This window comes from Microcaecilia unicolor, unplaced genomic scaffold (genome assembly GCF_901765095.1).
Source record: "Microcaecilia unicolor unplaced genomic scaffold, aMicUni1.1, whole genome shotgun sequence".
Taxonomy (NCBI): Eukaryota; Metazoa; Chordata; class Amphibia; order Gymnophiona; family Siphonopidae; genus Microcaecilia; species Microcaecilia unicolor.
This window is the reverse complement of record NW_021963636.1, coordinates 467,705-480,018: the sequence shown is the minus strand read 5'-3', so window position 1 is coordinate 480,018 and position 12,314 is coordinate 467,705. Positions and strand designations below refer to the sequence as shown.

At 45.0% G+C, this 12,314-nt stretch overlaps 1 protein-coding gene across 1 annotated transcript in view; it reads right to left on the bottom strand.

Moving 5' to 3' along the window:
* LOC115459528 (endoplasmic reticulum-Golgi intermediate compartment protein 2-like) overlaps positions 1–12,314 on the bottom strand; it is a 405,254-nt gene that overhangs the window by 378,098 nt on the left and 14,842 nt on the right. The gene's annotated exons all lie outside the window — the stretch shown is intronic.

Genomic DNA, 12,314 nt, shown 5'->3' with positions numbered 1-12,314 from the left:
TCGTCAAGTCGCAGGAGGAATGTGAACGATTACAGGAGGACCTTGCGAGACTGGGAGAATGGGCGTGCAAGTGGCAGATGAAGTTCAATGTTGACAAGTGCAAAGTGATGCATGTGGGTAAGAGGAACCCGAATTATAGCTACGTCTTGCAAGGTTCCGCGTTAGGAGTTACGGATCAAGAAAGGGATCTGGGTGTCGTCGTCGATGATACGCTGAAACCTTCTGCTCAGTGTGCTGCTGCGGCTAGGAAAGCGAATAGAATGTTGGGTGTTATTAGGAAGGGTATGGAGTCCAGGTGTGCGGATGTTATAATGCCGTTGTATCGCTCCATGGTGCGACCGCACCTGGAGTATTGTGTTCAGTACTGGTCTCCGTATCTCAAAAAAGATATAGTAGAATTGGAAAAGGTACAGCGAAGGGCGACCAAAATGATAGTGGGGATGGGACGACTTTCCTATGAAGAGAGGCTGAGAAGGCTAGGGCTTTTCAGCTTGGAGAAGAGACGGCTGAGGGGAGATATGATAGAAGTGTATAAAATAATGAGTGGAATGGATCGGGTGGATGTGAAGCGACTGTTCACGCTATCCAAAAATACTAGGACTAGAGGGCATGAGTTGAAGCTACAGTGTGGTAAATTTAAAACGAATCGGAGAAAATTTTTCTTCACCCAACGTGTAATTAGACTCTGGAATTCGTTGCCGGAGAACGTGGTACGGGCGGTTAGCTTGACGGAGTTTAAAAAGGGGTTAGATAGATTCCTAAAGGACAAGTCCATAGACCGCTATTAAATGGACTTGGAAAAATTCCGCATTTTTAGGTATAACTTGTCTGGAATGTTTTTACGTTTGGGGAGCGTGCCAGGTGCCCTTGACCTGGATTGGCCACTGTCGGTGACAGGATGCTGGGCTAGATGGACCTTTGGTCTTTCCCAGTATGGCACTACTTATGTACTTATATTTATCTAGCTCTGTTGGGCCGCACAGATCCCCAGATATTATATCATGCGAGATGGTAAAGGGCGTTGCAACATTCTTACCCTAAATAAATCTGGATGAGGAATTATAAGTATCTGCTCAAATCTTCTTCAGCACAATCTGTAAATGAAAATGGGTTTAAAATGCTATATTGGTGGCACTATACCCCCGCCAAATTGCAAAAAAATGTATCAGGGACTGTTGGGACAATGCTGGCAGGAATGTGGTCATAGGGGCACATTCCTCCATATCTGGTGGGAATGGCCGAAAGCAAAAGTATACTGGGCTAAGGTAGTGGAGTTGGTTAATAAAGTGATCCAAAGGCCTTACCCAAGTGGGGCAGAGCAATGCCTACTCCACTTTAGGCCGGCATCAATACCTAGCTGGCAACATAGACTAGCGAGTCAATACTTTGTAGTGGCCAAAATCGCCTTGGCCAGGGCATGGAAGCAAATGGAAATGCCAGCTTTACAGGTGGTGACTCAAAGTGGATTTCCTCTACCAACTGTCAAAGCTGGCATTACAGAGAGGGACTATGCTGACTGTCACGAAAATATGGACGCTATATGAACAATTTCAAGAGCAAGATGAGCCACCACTCGATTAGGGGGGAGGGGGAGGGAACATATACAGTTGGGAATTGGGGGGATTGCTTATGTAAAAGATATATGTTACTGTTCAGATTTAAATGTACCCTGATTGGTTAACAATAAAAAGCTATATATTTAAAAAAAAAAAAAAAAAAAAAAAAAGATATCAAAGGACCGCTTCAGCGTGGATTCCAGCCGTCGGTCCTGCATATCTGTCAAAGTGACCCCTCCCTCCACCGGGAGAGTAGTCTTTTTAGTCACAGGCGTGACTAAAGCATCCACTTTAGGCATCCCAAAGAGGGTCAACTGACTTTCCCTCATGGGGTAAAGGTGACACATAGCCCTGGCCACCTTCAAGGGACCCTCAGGGTCAGACCATTGAGCTAAAATAAGCTCTTGGATGCATGCACGGGAAAAGCCCAAGAAGGCTTCTTAGTGCTAGCCATCCTAGGATTAATAGAAGAGGCAGCGCCCTCGTCAGGATCTTCAATATAAAGGGCCTGTAAGGCATCAGAAATGAGAGCTGGCACCTCGTCGCAGCGGAAAATCCAAACCGCTTTAGGGTCATCCAATTCCTGTGGCAAGCAGCCACCCTCATATGGATCATTAGTCCGTGAGGGCCTGCCAGACCCCTCAGACTCCCCGAAACTAGACCACGGGGGAGAACAGAGTGAAGAGTCCCCCCTCAGACGGGGTATTCACTCGTCTACGCTTAGCGTCAGTCAAAAGCTTGGGGGAAGAAATAAAGTCTCCAGCAGACGCTGGGCTATAAAGAACCGGAGGCAACCCAGACCGACAGGAATTGTCAGGAGCCTCAGGCAGTGCTCTTTTTAACATAAAAGCCTTATGCATCAGCAGCACAAATTCAGGGGAGAAAAACTCACCTTGTACATCCGCCCCCACATTGGGGAAAGCAAAGACAAAAGCTCCTCTAGAAACCTCGAAACGAGGCGTCCCCCTGAACTCAGAACCCTCCGCAACCGCGAGGGTTGAGTCACGCGGTGCCTCCAAGATGGCGGCCACTGCCAACTCCGGCGACCGGGAAGAATCACTGCCCGCCATGCTCGTGCCAGCATTAGCATCTAGGCAGCATGTGCTGCAAAGCCCCGCTGCTGATCTGCGTTTCCCATAGTGAGAGCAGCACTTAACCCCTTCAGCAGCTATCAAATACAGAAAACAAAATGGCGCCTTCACGCCAAAACTTACCCCGCACAGAGCGCTGTCAGCAGGAACCTCCCCGGAGGAGCTGGGCACCACTCTCACCTCAGGAGACTGAGTCAAACAAGCTGCGGTCAAGCTGCACCAAACCAGGAGCTCAGGAGAAAGCCTCTCTCTGTTTTTGTTTTTACTGTGAGGAAAGTTAGAGGCAGGCAGCCACAGAGGAACTCGGGGAGGAGGGGGAATGGGGTAAGGCAGGGACAAGGAAAACCAAGTATGCCTTTAAAGTGGGCACCACCAGCCACAACACCTCCTGCTCTACTGGCAAAGCACAAAAGCCACCCCAGGCAGAAATCCAGGAGCTGAGAAGCGACGTCCACACCTGCTGGGAGATAAGAGTTATACTGAAGGCAGAGGGGGTTGGGCATCCTAGAACACCATGTGCTTTCAGTGTTCTCTATCTCCACCTGCTGGTAGGCGGATTCAACCCATCAGTTAATGGATTCATCTGCTGTTGATGACAAGGAACTAATGATTAGCAACATTGTGGTCAAAACTAATGCTAACGAACTGTTTGAGCTGTGTAATCACAGAAGAGTATAAAATATGATAGACAGCAGGACTTACTTGGAGAAGTATTATGATGCCATATTATGATGTCTCCACTTGCTATGGCCCTATCCAACTATGGCCTGAACCCGTACATATATGCAGATGACGTAACTATCTACTTTCCCTTCCGATCTTCCTTAACTGAAGACTCAGACGCAATACAGAATAGTTTTGCCGTCATGACAAGCTGGGAGAACGCCTTCAAATTCAAACTTAATAAGGAAAAAACCCAATGCATCGTTCTCTCCTCTCCGTTTAATAAATGCCCCCCACCCAGGCATGGTTCCTGCGCCGGACTACTCCATCACCATCGCTGATAATTTGAAGCTGCTTGGGGTCATTCTGGATTCCCACCTGTCCCTCGACCTTCAAGTCTCGTCTATCACAAAAAGAATGTTCCTCTCCATGCAGTCACTGAAACGTGTCAAACAGTTCCTTCCGTTTTACCTATTCCGGACTCTAATCCACTCGCAAGTATTGAGCCATTTTGACTACTGCAATGGGATTTACACTGGATGCAAAGAACACACCATACGGAAACTCCAGATGGCGCAAAACACGGTGGCAAGATTGCTCTTTGGCAAATCTTGGTTTGAGTCAGCTAAACCCTTAAGAGAGAAGCTCAAAATTTGTGCACTAACCCACAAGATTGTATACGGGGATGCTCTGGGTTATATGTTCATCTTGATTGGCCTCCCTCCCAGAAACTCCAGAAAACCATCACGTACTTATCTTAATCTCCACTATCCTAACTGCAAGAATCTAAGATATAAATTGCTCTTCGCCTCCTCTTTCTGCTTCATGAGTCCTCGTTACTGGAATGCTCTGCCTCCAGCGTTAAAAGAGACTACCGACCACATTCAATTCAACAAATTTCTCAAAACTTACAGTGGTGGAAATAAGTATTTGATCCCTTGCTGATTTTGTAAGTTTGCCCACTGACAAAGACATGAGCAGCCCATAATTGAAGGGTAGGTTATTGGTAACAGTGAGAGATAGCACATCACAAATTAAATCCGGAAAATCACATTGTGGAAAGTATATGAATTTATTTGCATTCTGCAGAGGGAAATAAGTATTTAATCCCTCTGGCAAACAAGACCTAATACTTGGTGGCAAAACCCTTGTTGGCAAGCACAGCGGTCAGACGTCTTCTGTAGTTGATGATGAGGTTTGCACACATGTCAGGAGGAATTTTGGTCCACTCCTCTTTGCAGATCATCTCTAAATCATTAAGAGTTCTGGGCTGTCGCTTGGCAACTCGCAGCTTCAGCTCCCTCCATAAGTTTTCAATGGGATTAAGGTCTGGTGACTGGCTAGGCCACTCCATGACCCTAATGTGCTTCTTCCTGAGCCACTCCTTTGTTGCCTTGGCTGTATGTTTTGGGTCATTGTCGTGCTGGAAGACCCAGCCACGACCCATTTTTAAGGCCCTGGCGGAGGGAAGGAGGTTGTCACTCAGAATTGTACGGTACATGGCCCCATCCATTCTCCCATTGATGCGGTGAAGTAGTCCTGTGCCCTTAGCAGAGAAACACCCCCAAAACATAACATTTCCACCTCCATGCTTGACAGTGGGGACGGTGTTCTTTGGGTCATAGGCAGCATTTCTCTTCCTCCAAACACGGCGAGTTGAGTTCATGCCAAAGAGCTCAATTTTTGTCTCATCTGACCACAGCACCTTCTCCCAATCACTCTCGGCATCATCCAGGTGTTCACTGGCAAACTTCAGACGGGCCGTCACATGTGCCTTCCGGAGCAGGGGGACCTTGCGGGCACTGCAGGATTGCAATCCGTTATGTCGTAATGTGTTACCAATGGTTTTCGTGGTGACAGTGGTCCCAGCTGCCTTGAGATCATTGACAAGTTCCCCCCTTGTAGTTGTAGGCTGATTTCTAACCTTCCTCATGATCAAGGATACCCCACGAGGTGAGATTTTGCGTGGAGCCCCAGATCTTTGTCGATTGACAGTCATTTTGTACTTCTTCCATTTTCTTACTATGGCACCAACAGTTGTCTCCTTCTCGCCCAGCGTCTTACTGATGGTTTTGTAGCCCATTCCAGCCTTGTGCAGGTGTATGATCTTGTCCCTGACATCCTTAGACAGCTCCTTGCTCTTGGCCATTTTGTAGAGGTTAGAGTCTGACTGATTCACTGAGTCTGTGGACAGGTGTCTTTCATACAGGTGACCATTGCCGACAGCTGTCTGTCATGCAGGTAACGAGTTGATTTGGAGCATCTACCTGGTCTGTAGGGGCCAGATCTCTTACTGGTTGGTGGGGGATCAAATACTTATTTCCCTCTGCAGAATGCAAATAAATTCATATACTTTCCACAATGTGATTTTACGGATTTAATTTGTGATGTGCTATCTCTCACTGTTACCAATAACCTACCCTTCAATTATGGGCTGCTCATGTCTTTGTCAGTGGGCAAACTTACAAAATCAGCAAGGGATCAAATACTTATTTCCACCACTGTATCTATGTGAAAAAACCTACTCCTCTGCTACTTAATTCCCTGCTGTCCCACATTTGTCCTCCCTGTTGTCTTCACCCCCCCTAAAAGTTCCTTGCTCTCTATTCCACCATTGTATTAATATGTTGTTCCTTCCATAAATGTTGTTAGCCACATAGAGCCTGCTATGTTGGGAATATGTGGGATACAAATGTTCTAAAATAAATAAATAAGTACTCAGAGATAGCACCTGCGTGCAGCTTTTGTACCTCTCTCATGAGGAACTGTAGTCTGTTTTTCTAGCTCGGTAAGTAAATAAAAATACTATTTTCTCATCTTTGCGTGGCCTTCACTTCTTCTCTCCCTAACTGTATGAGTGTGTGGAACATTCTATTGGGTTGAGGAGGGCAGAAGAATTAACAATCACAACAGCATTGTGAAAAATTGCAAGAGGACCCCTTACAAGACTATGCATCCAAATGGCAGATGACATTATATGTGAGCAAGTGCAAAGTGATGCATGTGGAAAACAGGAACCTAAACTATAGCTATGTGATGAAAGGTTCCAGATTAGAAGTAACTGCCCAGGAAAAGGATCTAGGTGTCATTGTTGATGATACGTTGAAACCCACCGCTCATTGTGCAGTGCAATTTAAGAAAGCAAAAAGAAAGGTGGGTCATTCCATGCCAAGTGGTCTAAACCTTCCCACCATCATGTCTCCAATTTTGTTCAAATTTTATCTGTTGCGCGATTCAGCTGTTAAACGAAGTTTCCCAAAATTTGAGGTCTCTAACTGCAATAGTTGCAGATCTAGCCCCCCCCCCCCCCCCCCCCCCCCCCCCCCATTTCTGAAAGGTTGTCAGTCCATGAGCGCGCAACATTTACCAAAATGCCATTTTGGGGGTCTAATAAAATCCAAACACATTTATAAGAATGGCTAAAAAATTCAAATCCTGTACAGTTTTTAATGCTAATTCCAATGAAATACATTTTAACATTATGGATGCAAAATCCAGTCAAAAAAGTTGACTCAAAGTGTGCATCAAACTTGGTCGCGACTCATCGGAACATATTTGGACCAATATTCAGACCGCAACAACTTCCATGCAAAGATACGGACTTGAAATTTTGAACAAGCATTATGCTTGTGCTGGACATAATACTGCCAGATTTGCAAATAACCAGCATATATAACCGCCCTGCAGGATCTCTTCAAAGTTGGCACTGTCAGCACAAACGATAAAATGTACCAAAGTTCAAAGCCAATTATTAAAAAAGAGTCTGCCTGAATCAGCTTGTGAACAGTATCATCTGAAAGAGAAAATTGTGCTCTACAACACTGATATGTTTTTGTTTTGCAATGTCACCATTAAGTAGCCATTTACTCAGGTCAAAGTATGTTATATTTAGTACGCTTGATGTGCTAATTTTTTTTCATTTCTAGGAAATTGAGTCTTAATAGTGTTATGATTCTGCCGGTTTGGCTGAGGGGGAGGGGGGACGTCTCTTCTGATTGGCTGCCAGGGGTTGTGCTGACGTCAGGGGATAGTACTTTAGCCTGCAGCTGAAGAGTTTCTCTGCTTTTGCGTTACTTCTTGGTAGTAACAGGAAAGCCTGATAGGTTTCTCTCAGAACTGCTCTAGGTTCTGACAGGGATCTGTGTTGATTTAGAGTATTCTTTTCCTTCCCTCTGGGTTAGCTGCTGCTGTGTGTGTGTGTGTGTGTGCGGGCTCTGTAATCAGGGTCAGCTGCTCGTTTGTTTAGTGGGGGCTGGGCATTGCTCAGCCTCTGGGGCTCTGGGCTGAGTGAGAGGGTTCTCCTTTGTTTGTTTGTTTTAAGGATTTCTCTTCCCAGTGTCCCGGCCTGCTGGCTCAGTGAGTTTAACCCTTTGTGTACTGTGTGTATTGTTTTCCTGCCTCTGCCAGTGTGTTTGTTTGGATGGGCCCCATTCCCTCTCGGGAGGGGAAGCGTTCTCTCTGATTGTTTGTTGATTTATGGCACTCTCTCTCTCTGCTGGCTCTACAAGCTTAACCCTTTGTGTTCTGGGTGCCTCTGTCTACAGTGGGGTTGAGGCAAAGGCTTTCTGCCTTCCTTCTGTGTTTGGTTCCTCTGGCTTCTGCCTGGGGCTCCTACCCTGGTGGGGGGGGGGGGTTGCTGTGTTAGTTCCCCTGTCCTGCGCTAGTCCCCTGCGTGGGCGTGGCCCGCTCTGGTCCTTTGTTTCCCCCTCTGCCCTATTGCTGGTGTTAAGCGCGTGTCTGGCCTCTTGGGGCCCTCTGGGTTCTTTCACCCCTCCCTGTGTGTGATTGGGTTCCAGTTCAGCCGTGAGGCTCGCACGAGTGGCTCTGTCTGTGTGGGTTCCGGTTCGGCCGCGAGGCCCGCCTGTATGCCTATTTCCCTTCTTCCTGAGGGACTGTGGGGAGGGGTAGCTTAGGGGTTATTGTGTAGCTGGGGTGTGTGGTGGTGGGTCGGTCTCCCCTTGGCCTGGGTCGGCGCCCTGCTGGCCTCGGCCAGGGCCCAAGGGCTCACGACCAACCCAACGGATTACAAATAGTCGCTTAAAAGTATTGATATAATTATTCATTCGTATTTTATTCGTTGATTGTCCAATCGTTTATTGTGCGCTGTTATGTGGATTGGAAACGTTTGTGAAACGTCAGTTGAACAGAAAGATGCTTTCATAAGCTTTATGCATCCTCATGGTCCCGCTACACGCGATACTTGCTGGATCCCAAAACAACTTATCATTGCTGTTATTCCAGCTCCATCAGTGACATCATCTGGTCGGCAATATAGTTTTTCAGAATGATGACGTAACTGAAGAAGGCAGGCTTGGGATCCTACAGTAAAGATACCCACCCGTGGCTGTTACTGCATGGCTATCAGACGTGGCCCTATGGCGATGGGGATGCTGGTTTCAATGTGATAACCAGTAATGGCTCAGCCATCATGGACCAACGCAATACATCGCGCACACAAAATATAACATACTTTAGCCTGAGTAAATGGCTACTTAATGGTGGCATTGCAAAACAAAAACATATCAGTATTGTAGAGCACAATTTTCTCTTTCAGATGATACAGTTCACAAGCTGATTCAGGCAGACTTTTTTTTTAATAATTGGCTTTGAACTTTGGTACATTTTACCATTTGCGCTGACAGTGCCAACTTTGAAGAGATCACGGAGAGAGTGGTGGATGCTTGGAATGCCCTCCCGCGGGAGGTGGTGGAGAGGAAAAAACGGTAACGGAATTCAAACATGCGTGGGATAAACAAAGGAATCCTGCTCAGAAGGAAGGGATCCCCAGAAGCTTAGCCGGTGGTGGGAGGCAGCGCTGGTGGGGATAGTACTGGGCAGACTTATACGGTCTGTGCCAGAGCCGGTGGTGGGAGGCGGGGCAGACTTATACGGTCAATGCCCTGAAAAAGACAGGTACAAATGAAGGTAAGGTATACACAAAAAATGGCACATGTGAGTTTAACTTGTTGGGCAGACTGGGTGGACCGTGCAGGTCCTTTTCTGCCGTCATCTACTATGTTACTATGTTATGTTACTATCCTGCAGGGCTGTTATAGACGCTGGTTATTTGCAAATCTGGCAGTATTATGTCCAGCACAAGCATAATGCTTGTTCAAAATTTCAAGTCCGTATCTTTGTTTGCATGGAAGTTGTTGCGGTCTGAATATTGGTCCAAATATGTTCCGATGAGTCGCGACCAATTTTGATGCACACTTTGAGTCAACTTGTTTGACTGGATTTTGCATCCATAATGTTAAAATGTATTTCATCGGAATTAGCATCAAAAACTGTAAAGGATTTGAAATTTTTAGCCATTCTTATAAATGTGTTTGGATTTTATTAGACCCCCAAAATGGCATTTTGATAAATGTCGCGCGCTCATTGACTGACAACCCTTCAGAAAAAGGGGGTCTAGATCTGCAACTATTGCAGTTAGAGACCTCAAATTTTGGGAAACTTCATTTAACACCTGACTCACGCAACAGATAAAATTTGAACAAAATTGTAGAACATGATGGTGGGAACTTTTTTAATTTTAGACCACTTGGCATGGAATGACCCAGGTAGGAATGATTAGAAAAGGAATAGAAAACAAAAATGAGAATGTTGTAATGAGTTTGTATCATTTCATGGTGCAACCACACCCTGAATACTGTGTGCAATTCTGGTCATCGTATCTCGATGCAGTGGAATTAGAAAAGGTAGAGAGAAGGGCAACAAAAAAGATAAAGGGGATAGGACGACTTCCCTATGAGGAAAGGCTAAAGCAGCTAGGGCTCTTGGAGAAGAGACAGCTGAGGGGAGATATGATAGAGGTCTATAAAATACTAAAGTGGATTGAGTAGACGTGAATCACTTGTTTACTCTTTCCAAAAATACTAGGACTAGGGGGCATGCCAAGAAGCTACTAAGTAGTTAATTTAAATCAAACCACAGAAAATATTTCTTCATTCAACGTGTAATTAAACTCTGGAATTCATTGCCAGAGAATATGATAAAAGCAGTTAGCTTAGGAGGGTATTAAAAGGTTTCGATAATTTCCTAAAAGAAAAGTCCATAAGCCATTTCTAGGATAAGCTGCATAAAATCCATTTTACTGTTCTAGGATCTTGCCAGGTACTTGTGACCTCAATAGACCACTGTTGGAAAAAGGATACTGGGCTTGATGGACTTTCAGTCTATCCCAGTATGGCAACGCTTATGTTCTTAGAATAGTAGCACTGTTTAAAAAGGGCATGGGTAACTATGGCAGAGGAGGAATGAGCAGGGGCAGACTATGGGACCCCTGACAGAGCCATGGTCCGAATTATATCACGCCACTGCTCCATTCCCCAACCACTGTATGCTGGGATACCAAGCAAATGTAGGGAGGGCGCTGCCGCTCACATGCTTGATGGAATATTGATGCACGGTTTCTTGTTGATTTCGCAGTCATAAGAGGGATGGAGTCAGGAGGGGAGGGAAGAGAAGGGAGGGAACAAACGTCACAAGTGCACATGATAATCCGTAATGCTGAGCGATGACATAGTGATTTCTAGCTTGGTACAATCACTGTTTCTGGAACTTAAGGTGAAGGGCTATAAGAATCAGGGCCCTTTGCAGTCCACGATATTGAAAGGTATAAAGCCTCATGCAGTAGGAAGACGGGTGAGCAGTAGAGGACCCCTTGCTGAACAATATGCAATACATTTTACTACACTATAAACTGCTGCCCTATGCATACAATACTGAAGCATAATATGATGAGATTATAGAATATGTTTGTGACCAGGGGGCTGGGTGGTGGGGAGAAAATGTAAAATTGTACGGTGACATTTGCTCAGATGATGGCAAATTGAGATTGTGTTGTGTTTGGTGAATTTGCATACGTCAATAAAAACGATTTAAACACAAAAGGGCATGGGTATGCATAAAAAAAATAATAAAAACAGTGGTTGCTAAATTTGAATAGAGCAAAACATTCAACCTGGTGACAGTATTTTTGCACATGCATAGCACTAAACTCACACGGTACAGTGTTTGGCAGCTGCACAGCTGGCATTACAAGGGTACAACCAGGGCAACTACCCTCAGCTCCATGCCACAGGGAGCCCTAAACCTGTCCAAAGCTGAAGAAGGTATAGCTTACTATAGGCTTTAAAGACCCTTCCCAAGTCTCTACCCCAGGCCCCAGGATGTCTCCCACTGGCTTGAGGGTGGAGGGGAGCTACCAGAATCTATGATAAAGAGGTTAATATGAAATGTCAGTAGACATTTACATGGTCAAATTGTCTGACAGGCTGTAACAAGCAGAATCCAAAAACAGTGGACTCTACATGACTGGCTACATGTTTTCTAATAACTAACTAACTACTGGCAATACAAATGCTCATGTAGTCAGGTTCATCTGGAAGGCTACACAAAGGCAGCAAAACAAAAGGCTCTTCCGACCTGCAAACAGTACAAGTAAAAAAAAAAAAAAAAAAAAACCAGCAGATCCCAGAATAAACTTCTCACATAAAGTTCCTTTATTGACAAGAGTACCCAACGTTATCTGCCTAAGATAAGTTGAAGAAGATCTGTGAAGTTACACTTCAAGTGCATTTGAATTATTACAAACTTAAAGAAGTGATGAAGTTATAATTTGTGGGGAAATTCAAAAGCTTAGAATTTAAAAGAGTAAAGAACTGTCTGTAAATTGGCGTTTGAACCCTTGGAGAACCAGTGACAAGGTGAGTGCTGTAAACCTTTGTATTTAAATACTCTCTATATGCAAGGAGCACCGCTGAGGTTTTCAGGGTTCTAGTAAATGTCTAGTGGGAAAAGGCTATGTTAGGTCATAAGCATGGTTTATTAGCCAAGATATATTTGGCTTTTGGTTTTCAGGTATAACTGTTAGCACTTTAACAGAATATATAAGCAGATTTCTATTTTTATGTAATTCTTAGTGAATTATCTTTGGTGCAATCCTAGTGGTATTTATTTTGTGTGCTTGCTTGCTATTTCGCTCATTATTCTTATTATA